Genomic DNA, 14,511 nt, shown 5'->3' on the forward strand with positions numbered 1-14,511 from the left:
AATCTTACTGTAGAAAAGAAAAGGCCTGCTGGTCAATTTTTGGTGCCTCGCCAGCAGTTGACAGGAACTGAAGGGTTTTTCTCTGGTAGACAGACAGATATGAAGTGCTCAGAAGATGCAGTTATGCATGTAACTTCAAAGCTTTGCTCTGCTCGATTTAAAAGTTTTCTCAAAAAGGAAAAAATATGCATATAAAACTGTTACCCTTTCCATGAGGGATGATTAAAAACATGCTGTTACTCTAGTGACCATGAAACCTTAGGCGCTGTCGGCAGAATCAGTCCTCTTCCTGACACAGCGTGACTGAGTTTGAGGAAAGGCTGCAGTGAGAAGCCCAGCACAGAAAGGGAGACGGAATGTGGGCCCTGAACGTAACGCCGTGTGTTCTGTCCACTCACAAGTTCTGTTTGATGGTGGCTCTTCAGAAATTTCTAAAAGGGACTTTTTTTTTTTCAGTGTTTTTCAGGAAAGAAATCCATTTTCATTTGAAATGAAGTGGTTTGGTTTGAAACATGCACTATGGGATGAGTCCTTTATTATCTTATTATCTTTAGGGAAGGACACACGTTTAAAGGGGTTTCATAAAGATTCCTACGCTTACCTGAGAAGCAGGAGACATGTAGAGAGCAATGAGAAATTGACGTGAGACTACAGGCACACCTCGGAGATGTTGCGGGGTTGGTCCCAGGCCCCCGCCATGAAGCAAACGTTGCAGTAAAGCGAGTCACGAGAATTTTCCGGTTTCTCAGTGCATATGAAAGTTACGCCTACGCTATTCTGTGGTCTGTTAAGCATGCAATAGTTTTATGTCTAAAAAGAACAATGTAATTAAAAATGACTTCATCGCTGAAAGCTGCGAACCATCATCTGAGCCTTCAGTGCGTCGTGATCTTTTTGCAGGCCTTGCCTCCGTGCCGAGGACTGCTGACTCATCAGGGTGGTGGCTGCTGAAGGCTGGGTGCCTGTAGCAATTTCTTAAAATAAGACAACAAAGAAGTTTGCTGCACTGACTGACTCTTCCTTTCACAAACAGTTTCTCTGTAGCACGCAATGCAGTTCGATAGCGTTTTACCCACAGGAGAATTTCTTTCAAAGTTGGAGTCAGTCCTCTCAAATCCTGCTGCTGCTTTTTTATCTAAGTGTATGTCGTATTCTAAATCCTCTGTTGTCATTTCAACAATCTTCATAGCATCTTCCCCAGGAGTGGATTCCATCTCAAGAAACCACTTTCCCTGCTCAGCCATAAGAAGCAACTCCTCATCTGTTAAAAGTTTTACCATGAGATTGCAACAATTCAGTCACATCTTTAACCTCCACTTCTAGTTCTGGTTCTCCTGCTGTTTCCACCACAGGGAGAAAAACTTTGCCCCACTGAAGTCTGAACCCCTCCAAGTCATCCATGAGGGTTGGAATCAACTTCTTCCAAACTCCTGTTAACGTTGATATTTTGACCTCTTCCCATGAATCATGAATGTTCTTATTGGCATCTAGGATAGTGAATCCTTTCTGGAAGGTTTTCAGTAGACTCTTCCTAGATCCGTCAGATGAATCACTACCTAGTGCTGCTATAGCCTTACAGAATGTATTTTCTAAATAATAAGACTTGAAAGTCAAAATGACTCCTTGATCCATGGGCTGCAGAATGGATGTAGTGTTAGCAGGCGTGAAAACAACATGAATCTTGTTGAACATTTCTGTCAGATCTCTTGGGTGACTAGGTGCATTGTCAATGAGCAGTAACAGTTTGGAAGGAATCTTTTTTTCTGCGCAATAGGTCTCAGCAGTGGGCTTAAAATATTCGGTAAACCATGTTGTAAACAGATGTGCTGTCATCCAGCCTTTGTTGTTCCATTTGTAGAACCCTAACAAATATAATAATCGTGAAAAAATTTGAAATATGGCACCAATAGACTTGCCTGACATAGGGTTGCTACAAACCTTCAATTTGTAAAAAAATTCAGTATCTGTGAAGTGCAATGAAACCAGGTATGCCTATATTAGAAGTTAACAATCCAACTTGAAAAGGGGAGGTACTGCTCCTACCAAGATTCTGATAATGAAACGTGTGGACCCTCTTTCAGCACCTGATCTTCTTGCAGTGAGAATAGATGCCAATATGATTCTGAGTTGGGTCACCTCGTTTGCATTTTTCCTAAATTCCCCAAAGGGCAATTGTTGATGCCTTTTTTTTAATTCAAAAGCATTTCCAGACAGTTTTAGATTTTAACCATCCTGTGGGTTTCTGATCATTGCCTTCCCACTGTGCCCTGGGAGGAGCGCTTTCCTTGGTGTCCTTCATTCCCAGCCCCCAAGAGTGGGAGTTGCTTTGGGGGAAACCAGCGCCATCCAGGGCTGCCCGCTGGGTGGGACAGGAGCAACTTTGGAGGTGCTGGCCGGGGCAGGCAGGTTGGGCAGGGCAGCGCCCCAGAGGCGTGCTGGGGTGGGGTGCACCGTGTTAGCTAGGTGGATGGATAGGGACAGAATGCTGCCCACGAACACCTGGCCAAGTAGGCAGAAGGAGAGAAAAAATGGCGCCCACCAGCACTTCTGTGCTCGGAGAACTTTCCACTAGATCCTGCCCCTCTGGCACGTGCTCTAAAATTAGTCAATGAATCACTTTTCTCAGACAACCCAGGTGCTTTTCAAGCTGCTGCCTCTGTGCTGGGACTCAAAGCAAGTGAGTTTCTGCGTGAGCCCCTCAAGAGTGGAGTCTTGGTTTCCCACAGCCCTCGGGCTCTCCTGGTTGTAAGCCCTGCTGGTTTTCAAAGCCAGACATATGGGGACTTGTCTCCCCAGCGCAGGTCCCCCAGGCTGGCGAGCCTGACGTGGGCTCTGTTGGACCCCTCGCTCCTCGGGGGGACCTTCACAGTTGTGATATCCTTCCCCCTGTGGGTCAGCACGGCAGGGGAGTAGGTGCTAACTAGACCACTTCTCTGCCCCTCCTACCCATCTTGATCTAGCCTTTTCTGTATATGTTCCATTGTGGAAAATCTGTTCTGCTATCTTCAGGTCAATCTCAGAGATAGTTGTTTCATTTGTAGTTGTAGTGTGTCCGTGGGAAGAGGTGAGCTCAGGGTTTTCTAGTTCACCTTGATCAGGAACCTTGAAAGAACTTGATTTAAACTTCTTCCAAACACATGCTGATTTTCCACCTCTGTGAAAATCCTCAAGAATAGGTACCATACTTGAAAGCCTTATCCATTTTAGAAAGAACCCTGCACACCAAGTGGATGTGGGGTTACTAGGAGAAAACAGATCCAGCCATTCTATCCCACATCAAGTTTGGAGGGGTGGTATTGGGAATGATGGTTCTTACTTTTGAACTTCTAAAGTTCAGCTGTTATTGGTTTGTAATGAAAGAAACCACCTGTTATGTATAAGCCAGTGGCCCACAGAGTAGTTGACATGACTGATATAGATTTGACCCTTCAGATTTGTCAGCAGTAGGGGCCTTAGGAAATGGGAGGCATATGTGTGTCAGTATGGTGAAGGGTTCAGTGGCCAATTAGCGGGCCAGAACAAGCAGGCCAGACAATGTGGAAGGCTTGCAGACAGCTTGTAAGGTCCCACATGAAAAGTCATCCTCCCAAATGCCAGTAACACTCCTTTTCTGACCTCATTTTTCCAGCATGCACGTAAATGCACTGGTTTACAACTTTAGGAGTAAATCCCTTGTGTTGAAATGGAAATAAAGTCTAACACCTTAAAAACTCCAGCAAGCACAGTTCTTCAATGATGAGAATCTCTAGATGCTTTGGATTAGGGCACTGCTGTTGTTTTGTATTTTTTCCTACATAAGCTACACTGATATCAAACTCTCATCCTGCACCTAGGGGCCAAGAAAACACATGTCTGTTTGAAGCTAGACCAGCCTTTTAGTCTTTTCCAAATTTCAAGAGAGGCCTACCCTAAAGGGGTGAAAAGCTTAATTCTAGAAAATGGAGAAGTTGTTATTGACCTTATGAGCATTCCTATCTGAAGTATTGCTGTGAAAAAATTATGTATAGCTGATTCACTTTGTTATAAAGCAGAAACTAACACACCATTGTAAAGCAATTATACTCCAATAAAGATGTTAAAAAATAATAATAATAAGACCCTGGACTTCCCTGGTGGCGCAGTGGTAAAGAATCCGCCTGCCAATGCAGGGGACACGGGTTCGAGCCCTGGTCCAGGAAGATCCCACATGCCGCGGAGCAACTAAGCCCGTGCACCACAACTACTGAAGCCCACGTGCCACAACTACTGAGTCTGCACTCTAGAGCCCGTGAGTCACAACTACTGAGCCCACGTGCCACAACTACTGAAGCCCGCGCGCCTAGAGCCCGTGCTCCGCAACAAGAGAAGCCACCGCAATGAGAAGCCCACGCACTGCAACGAAGAGTAGCCCCCGCTCGCCGCAACTAGAGAAAGCCCGTGTGCAGCAACGAAGACCCAACACAGCCAAAAATAAATAAATAAATAAGACCCTAAGGCTTTTGGGGAGCCTTCATAAGGAATGAGCTTGGGACCTTATTAGGAAAGTTAAGAGTAGGAAGTTCTCATGTGCTTTGTGCACTTCAACATCTTTATCTGTTAATAGTGGGTCCGTATTAACCTAATGATATGAGAGATTTGTACAAACAAGTTGTTACCTTTGACAGGAGAAGTGTAAATGTTACCTTATTATACAAATACACAAATTATTTCTTGTTTTGTGATACCATATGCACTGAAATCCATGTGGAATAATATATTTTGCATTATGTTGAAATCTGAGAACTGAGTTTAAATATGTAGCTTTCAGCGCCTACGTTGTTCATTTGGAATTGTGTTCAGTGTTGTTAACCCTCTTGTTAATCGGAAGTTCATGTATCTTCACTTATTTTTCTTTCTTCCTCATTTTTTTAGCCTATGATCTTAAGCCCTCACTGAGATGACTTGAGAGCCACCTTAACGAGGTGTCTGTAATAGCGGGAGCTGGGTTGAACTATTAAATATACCTCAGGTGGTAAATGTTATTTTACTGCAGAAATGTTTAAATATAGATTTGGAAGGGTGCTTTCAAATGACCCTAAGTCCAAACATTTCTCCTTACTGTTCACGTTTGTTAAATGAAAGTCACTTACATAAAAGAAATCCTGGTGATATTTTAAACTTGAATATGTATCTACTTAGTGTTCACTCCACTGTTCTGTCTGGGTTCTAGGATTGTATTGAATCTCTGTAACATAGTTTTCAGATATAAATGTGTGAAGATATTCCACTGGGTGGATTTTCAATATACACCTCAAAATATTTCCTGAACGTTTTTATCAGTCTGTTGCCAGAGAACACGCTTACTTTTTTGTCTCTCTTTTTGTATATCTCTCACTTAGGCTACCGAGGACAGAAGGGAGAAAGAGGGGAACCAGGAATGGGGCTTCCAGGGAGTCCAGGTCTTCCGGGGACCTCAGGTAATAGTGATATTATCTTCACAACATGAGCAAACCTCCCAAAATAGGAGCCATGCCTGCTCCCCGATGGCCCTTAGGTATCGCTGCAGGTGACACTGAATGACCCACATTGGTTGGAGGGAGGGAGGAAGAGCCATATGTTGACCTGCATTCTGATGGGGTCTTTTATTTCATTAGCTCCGGGCCTGCCAGGCTTACCAGGGGCCCCAGGGCCCCAGGGCCCCCCAGGACCCAGTGGAAGGTGTAACCCAGGAGACTGCCTGTATCCCGTCTCTCACGCCCGTCAGCAGACAGGTGGGAAATAACCATACCTGAGGAAGACTTGATTCCCAGCCATCCCTCCTTGCTGTTGGAGCTTTCTTAGTACTGTCAGACCCTCATGATTCATGGGTGACTTTTTTTTTGATGTAGGCCAGACATTAAAAGCAAAAATTGGAATCCTGTTCCTATAGTAATGGTGATATCAGCCTTTTTAGAATTTTTCCAAATTCATTCCATATGTCTTGTTTCACCATGATTATGATTTTTATTCAGAGTTTTCTATGAAATATGCAAGCAAATCATATCATTAGTTCTTCTTCAAGAGGAAATGACGTCTTATGATTTAGCAGACTGATGGTGATGTACGTTTTATAATCTCATCAACTTGTATTTGGCCTTTGATTTCTGAATTTTAAAGTTTCAGACTTATCTGAAAGTTTTCTTGGTGTTTAAATTTACTCTCATTGCTAAAAATCTCATCACCTTTTTTGATATAGTGCATTGCTCCTGCTGAATGTTTTTTGACTACTTTTTATAGCTTAAGAATTCTTATACCATCCTGTATCCATTCTACTTACGCAGAGAAATAGATAGGCAATAAGACCTTCACTTCATAACTTATATTTTGGAAGAAAACCCAGGCGGCTGTTTTATCAGGGAGCCCAAAATCCTATCATAGTCAACTGCTGAAATGATTTTGTCGATTCTGTGTAATGAGCTCCATTCAAAGCAATCCCACCGGCATGAGTATGTCCTGCATAAGAAGGGAGGAAAGAAGTCAAAGCCCAGCACTGTGGCCCCTTCACTGAGTTTCTCATTTGGGAAACAGGAAGCTGTTTTCCCTAGGAGGATCTGGTGGTGAAGGCACCAAGCTGTCTTTGGTACTTTCGAAGCTTAAAGGGCCTCGCAAGGTCATTGGGCCCCTGTATCCATTATCCTTCTGACCTCATCACTCTCAGAGTTTAAGAACCAGCCATCAGAACAAAGGATGGGACTTGTAGCGACTGGAAAAGAAACCCCCTTGACCTCGGAGATGACTGTGTGGTGTCAGCAGATGCATATTGCCAAGCCCAGAAGCTCTGATGGAGAATGACGTTTCTCAGAAGCTGCAGCAGGAGGTGCAGGGCAGAGAAGGAAAGCCACGAGAGCCAACATGCAACCAGCACCGAGACCAAAGAGTCCACGCACTTCAGGGAAGCAGGCACTGCCCAGACCACGTCCTCTGACCAGGAACGAAAATATGTGATTGCCAACCACGTGGCTAAACGGTTCTTCTATCGCCTGGCTCTACATTATTTTGAGAAACTGTTGGTTGAAAACGATGGATTTCCTAGGACCCTGAGCATGAGGATATTGCTGAAATCTAAGTGGTGGGTCCCAGCGATGCTGAGAGCAAGCCCCCGGAGCCCTCCCGCTGCAGGCGTCCCATCCCGAGGCCGTCGGGGCAAGTTGGGAGAAGCTGTGAGCAGGGTCTTGTGGGGAGCGTTGCTACATGAAGGCGGCTTTGTTCAAATGCACCCAGGGTTTGAACTGGGTTTCACTGTAGACGGATGAACTGCTGGTCAGGTACTGTCTACATGGCTGTGCGTACATGCAACCTTTTCATTATTTCATGTTGAATGATGCTGTATATTTCACTTTCAAGTTTATTTATTTTCTTTTCCAAGGTCATTTTATTTATTTCAAGTGTTGCTAACTTTAAATTGATTTTCTTCTTCATTTTCTTTCCTGTGCAATACCTACAATGGTGCTGTGTTTTAGACTTAACACAATCAGAATATACACACACATTTTCTTAGTAAAATGATCATTTATCCCCCCCCCCCAAAATGTACAGAGATCTAAAATCTGGTGCTATGTGTATATCTTGAGCTTTTAATTTGTGGAACTTTAATTTGTTGAATTTTCTGAAAGCTTTACAACTCCTGTGCCACTCATTAATTTACTTGAATTTGTCATAAAGCTCAACATTTTATATGTTTTCAAAGATTATTTTTTCAAATTAGTTAATAGTTTGGTTATCCTTTTTGCCTCTTTGCTAATCCGGAAGTATTTATTTTAGCATTTTACTGTTTTCATGAACTTTTTTGCTAATGGTGATCAATGTATTTTTGTTTTCTTTGAGTCGATCCCTTCACAGACATAAGAAGACTCGGCTCACTTTCTTGTTTTATAAATTCTGCTTATTTTAATTCCAGAGAATACGTCATGTATCCTTTCTTACAAATGGTATATTTAGGAACCTTTCTTGTGCTAAATTCCATTAAGGCTGGGCTGGTTTATTCCTGTTTCGAGAATCTGGATTTATTCAGCTGGTTTGAGGAGTTGGTGCATATTACAAAGTAGAGCTGCCACAACGACACAGGCTGTTTTTTAACCACCGACACATGTGACTCAATCTACCTGGGGCGTAACCAGGGGAACAGGCTGTGTCACGTGGAGGGAGCCTCTACTCAGCCGCCTGTGTGTCCACCGTCTCATCTCTGTACACGAGATGCGGCCTAAAGCAGCAAGAAAGCCTGAGTCCAGCTAACACAACACCAAATAAAGCGGAGATTTGGCGGTTGCCTGATTCTTCTAACAAAAAGAAAGTGGATAATTAAGGCCCCAAAGTCGGGTGTGAAAATTTCCCCTAACTGGCTGGGTGGTTGCCAATTCTCTTGTATTGTTTTTGTTTTTTCCATTCCAAAACCTTTGTTTACTTTCACACAGACGTCAGTAATGTCCACAGCAGGGAAGAAGAATGACCACATTTCCTGAATTATCTCTTGTTTGGACTCCAGACAACATAAGTGTTTAAATACAAAATAATTTTGGCCATGATGGCTATTAAAAATTAAAATTGTGTTTGCCCTATATAAGTATGTTTGATTTCCAGTCTAACATCTTATACCAAGATCAGTTAACACTGTCAGACAGAAATCCTTCTATGCAAAGAACAAAATATGACTTCAATTAATATTTATGGCCTTTGGAGCCTAAAGGAAAAAGGAAGAATAATTCATGAGTTTGTTCATTGTTCTTTCCTACTGAAGACATTAACCATTTTTTCATAACCATAACAGACACACAGCCAGTCTTAACCTTTGAAATTTTTCACCTCATGATCAAAGTAATTTAATTAATGACTTTAAAGTATTGATAATCCCATATGCTTATTTCTATGTTTCATGACATATTGTTGAAACTTTAAAATTGTAGTCACTTTTATTATAGAACTTCAGTAATTATCTTAAGATGTGTTATCTGTAAAAGATGCCATTTGATGTTTGGGTTATAAAATAATTTTTTATGAATATGTTTTAGGAGTTAAATAAGATTTAGCTTTTCTGCAGTCTTTCTAATCTGTTGAGAACCTGTGATATACCTCCTTTTGTCCACAAGATGGTGTTTAAGGCAATTTGTATCAGAAGAACTGAACAGACTTGCAGAAATACAAATCTAGAAACAGTTTAGTGGACAACAGTTCAATCAGAACATTTGCTTTTGCACTTATTCTTTTTTACTTGTGTAAATAATTTCTTGTTAATTTGTGTTTTGTTATCTTGTTTTGTTAATTTATATTTTTCTTCATTTTAAGTATCTTTATGAAGCAGGCACAATAACCCTTGATTTGTTGGCTGTTTCAATTTTATTTCGTCAGGGGATTTATATGCCTAGTTAACTTGCAAATTTACTATTTGTAACTGTAGTTTGTACGCTACCCTCATGTTTTAGTGATTAACATGAAAACCCTTGAGGAATCATCTTACCTTCCAAACAGAATAGAAAGTCTCTTTTGGCAAATAAAAAGAATGTGGCTTATCACAAGAAGTAGACCATTTACAGAATTAGACAATGTTCAAATCTCCATATTGCTCAAAGTACTTAAAATTTTACAATTAGATTTGTATAATTATATTTTTCTAGAAATGTATCACTATTTACAAAAGTAAGATAAGGAACACTATTTTTCAAAATACCATTTAAATTTTCCTAACACTGGGAATAATATCCTGATACTGAGCTCCTCCAGGTTAAGTTATATGCTTGCGTTTTTTCCAGTGAAGTCTCAGAATAGTTTTGCAGGTTTGTTCATTGCTCTCGTTTTTAAATTATTTTTCACATTTGTCCGTGTCCACCTTCTTAAGACACACAAGTGTTTATTGTCACTGCTTCCCGTGTTCTTTCCCAATACTCTAGTGTGGAGGGTCAGACCCCTTTTTATACCCCTCTCTCTCTCTCACGGGTTACACAGCCTTCCAGGAGGGGGAGATGCAGACAGAAGTGAATTTGTGTCTTTTATGCCTATTACTTCAAAGCAACTTAGCCCATTGAATTGTATTCATTCATTAGTTGCCTGGTAAAGGTAGCATTAATGACATTAAATGTGTTTAACTACTAGCAGTCTCAGGAAACAAGACAAATTGATAACTTCAGTTTTATTGTGCGGTATAGCTGGAGCTGTAACCCAAACATTTCACTCAGCCAAATCATGCCAGGGTAACTGGTCAGGCTCGTTAAATTGAAGGAAGAACCAGGTGAACACAGAAAACTCATCCAGAGAAGCAGACCCAGAATAGCAAAAATTTACCTTGAAGATAAGACAGGCTTATAAAACCATGCTAAGTCTAAGAAAATCTAAATGGAAAAAATGTCGTGTTCAGAGCCAGCAGTGAGTGATACAGGTTACAGCTCAAAGAGTTACCTACTTGCTTCATGAATCTGTCAAAAGAGAATACTAATAAAGTAGGAGATTTCACTAAACTTGGGGGTAGTTCAGTAAGCTTTGAGTTTATCAGAAGGGTGTGTGTCGCTTGACGATTATAAGCATATGGGTATAAAGATGCTAATTACATGACAACTTTTTATCTGACTGTATTATTTAAAGTACATTTTAGGGAAAAATATTTTTCAGTGTATTAATGTATTTCAATTCAGATTGTTTTATGGCATATTTTATAACTATTTATTTTTAAGATAAGATTTAGGATGCATTCTTTGCCCATTTTGTTTGTTCTCTGTCTTACCTCATCAAGCTCTTTAATTCAACATACTGATGTGAAGTGGAATGGCGCTAGTTTTATGCTAGATCCCACGTGGATAGAATGCTTTGAGGCCTAGATTCCTGTATGTTCATGATGCATAATGAGCTTGTCCCATATCTCAGCAATAAAGGATTTGACCCTAAATCGGGGAATTCCGAGGTGCCGTGGTTAACAGCATCTCTTCTTTGGCTGAAGGCTCACATTTCCGTCATTCTGATGGGTCTCGGCCACAGGGCAGCTGCAGAAGCATTGACGTGCCCCGCGTGAGCCACACGGATGCCCGAGGAACCTGCACGTGGGCCTTTTGCAGGGTCTGGCTCGACACCATGCTGGTAACAAACACTTACGTTTGTCACATGAATCAATGCTTAGGTCGTAATAATTAAGTTTATAGCCCATCTCCAGGGCAGCTCGTAAAAAGCTTGGTCTAATGATTTCGGATGAGAATTAAAAGCAGAAATAAAGGTCAGAGAGTAGCCAGGCCTTTGTGACTTTTGTCTCACAAAGTGAGCTCCTCACTAAATCACGTGGGCTTGAGCAAGACAAGAAATGTCACAGTTAACTTTTCTCATAAGCATAAGCTCTTGCATCATGAGTGACAGGCCAATAGGCGACAAAAGGTTAAATACACAGCATGTTTCCTTAACTGAGATGAATCCCATGAAAACATGCCAGTGGATTTAGATGTCCGCCTAGACTGGGAAACGATGTATGTAGTTCTTAACTCTCCTCATCCTCAGGTCCCCGTGTGCTAAGATATCTCTAAGATATTTTCAAATCTTTTCATACAAGAATTTTCAACTTGGAGGTCAGAGACAATTTCAAATAAATCTTTAAAAAAGTTAGTTTCTTGGAGCCAGTTTGTTCTCTCTCTGGGTATTCTTAGAAAACTTGGCGTCAAGGGCAAGATGTGAAGGCATTGTTAAGGGGAAAGTTAGCATGGATTCCCATTTATTACGATTAAAAATAGGATCAGTCAGCATCCTGTTTCTGATAACCAGATCTAACAAATACATTACAGTTCCTCTAGTTAATCATTTAAAGAGCATTTGGGCATGTGTATTTATAGTCATACATTCTTATGGTAAACCAATTTTGATTTAATATTTACCGAGCCATATGCATGAATACTGCCATGTCCTAGACCACAAGCTCACTGACAAAGACTCAGTACACCACTGAAAAGTATCTATTTTACTCTGGGAAAAAAACAAAGAGACTTGACCTATATTTATTGAACACAAATGTTCTTCTTCTAAAAAGACGTTTTAAATAATTTATGTCCATTCCCTGTTTGTAAACAGCAGGATTACTAGTTAGCTAGTATTTTTTTTTCTTAATATTGCTTTTTCACACCTTTTGCCAGGGCTCCCAGAAAATGTTTAAAAGCAAGTTTCTTGATATTTGGTGTGATTTTATGTATTTCTAGTGATCTTCCCCCTATATTGGTCTATTTTTAAACTCAGAGATGTTGGATACCAGAGAGGCTGTAATAGCCAAAAAATTAAATACTACAATCAGAGGTGATCTTCTAAAGCAGGGATTTACATTCAGCTTATTTCAGGCTGCAAGTAAATCAGATTTTATTTATGATGTTTAAGAATAGCAATATTCGTTTAGTCAGCTTGAAGTATTAAGTGTCCATAAATAATCGAATCTATCATGAAACTGATGTGACTACTCATTCATACTCTTCTCCTAGACAAAGTCAGTTATCCCAAACTATGGCAGGCAATTGATGTGCTCAGTCACCCTGGGAAGTGATGTCCATAGTTTTTAACCAACCTGTCAGATCTTTGGGATGAAAATCAGATCACGATGCCATAGAAGCACTGACTGGCAATAAATCATTTGCCCTTGAGTAAGTGACATGCCCGTTTCTAACCACCTGTAATTATTCACACACTCTTCTCAGCAACTCTGACACTTCATCCAGCTTGGAAAAATATCCCAAAGGTTTTGAAGATTTCTGTTTTGCTAGAGAGAGAGATTTGGTCTAATTCAGTATTCATCAACTCTCGTTCATGGAGAGGATTTGTGAGATGCTTTTCTTTGCAATTTCTCAGTCAAGTATTTACTGCTTCTGTAAACTATTTGACCGAACTGGATTTACAGTGGATTGTTCCCACCGTTTGGAATGTGCTCATTTTGCCCAGTCTCTCTGTAAGTGGTTGTTTCCAGTCTTGCTGTATCTGTGAAGCTTGCTGTACCGCCTTTTGTATATCAAGTTTGGAAAACAGTTGATTCAACTTTTCTTTGAAATTTTATTTTTTTTTAATTTTCTTATGAATCTGAAAGTACAGAACTGAGAAACATATTTATTTGGTTATCTAATTTTTCTTTTGTTGTATTTGACTATGTTACTCCAGTTAAAATAAAACCACCTTGGTGAAAAGACAAGGCAATTTCTTTGCATTTATTTGATTATATGCCACAGTACCTGAAAAGGTTTGCCATTCATATGAAGACAATTTTAAGTAGTTATGACAGATGTCTCTGTTTTCAAAGATTCTCTCTTCCCCAAGAAGGAAGACCATCCTTCCCAGGGTGTAAATGGCCCTGATCTATTGCAGCCAAGTTGGAATTATTTCCCTTAAACACAGTACATACCAGAAGCACAGAACTAGATGCCGTGAGCAGTTTTAAAGAATCCCAAGTACAGACTATATAATGATTGATTTCACCAAACGAATCAGGCTAAAGTTTTTAAATGTAGAGAAAGTACAACCGAGGAAAAAAAATGGCATCAAAAATCCTATTGGGGCTCACTCCCCTTGACGTGAGAGAATTGAGCTCCATAAACTAAAAAGATATTGGCAGTTTGGAGCGCAGTGCTATGGCCTGGGACAAGTCAGTCGTACGCACTGTGACATAAAATGAATATATTAAGTCTGATCGATAGTTAACATAGATGTTGTTGATAAAACAGCAGGCCAATGTGATTATGTAAGTAGTAATAAAGTGCCTGAGTGGTCAGGCAATACCTATCTTATTGATAAGAATACAGTGCTTCAGCTGAGCTGCCTTTATAAGAAAAACGGCAAAACACAAATCATTTTTGCATCAGTGAAGTTCTAAATAGGAGGGCGCTAACGCACCATTGAAATGAAGTCAGTGGTTCCACTCCTAGAAACCAAGCAAGGCTAGGCTTAGGGGCCCCGTGAACTCTCTGACATAGCATGTAAGCAGATTTGCGTATATGCATTTGTGCATTCTTCTGGGGTATGAGTTCATAGTTTTCATTTCATTTCAAAAAGGTCCATGAAGCCCTCCCCATCTCCCCCCAGTCCCCCACCAAACACATACATACAAAGAACTCTGTCACAAAACAACACCCTCTGGGGAACAGGGCATTTTAATTTCTCTGTAGAATAAATCACTAACATTATAAACATACGCCTACAGAAATGAGGAAAGTTTTAAGTATCTAAATAATCTCAGTGACTTTTGTTCATTGAACATGACTATAAGAAAACATGGCAAGAGATCAAGAAACCGTATTTATTGCTTCTTTGGTACAAGCAGAGACGTTACCTCCAACCTTTAAAATAAATAATCTCATCAATAAAACTTACGAATGGCAGGATATTAAGGTTCCTTCTTTGCTTTCACACAGAAGAGCCCAAAATATTAGCGGGTTTGGGATACAGTACAGTTCAACAAAAATTCAAGCTGATGCTGAGAACCCACACGTGCAGCACAGAAACCGCTCCAAGCGGCACAGCGTCCCTGGCCCTCCCGAGAGCCCAGTGATGGGGATTTTGAGCACCAGTTCTATTGACGGTAGT

The sequence above is a fragment of the Eubalaena glacialis genome, chromosome 12, assembly GCF_028564815.1.
Source record: "Eubalaena glacialis isolate mEubGla1 chromosome 12, mEubGla1.1.hap2.+ XY, whole genome shotgun sequence".
Lineage (NCBI taxonomy): Eukaryota > Metazoa > Chordata > Mammalia > Artiodactyla > Balaenidae > Eubalaena > Eubalaena glacialis.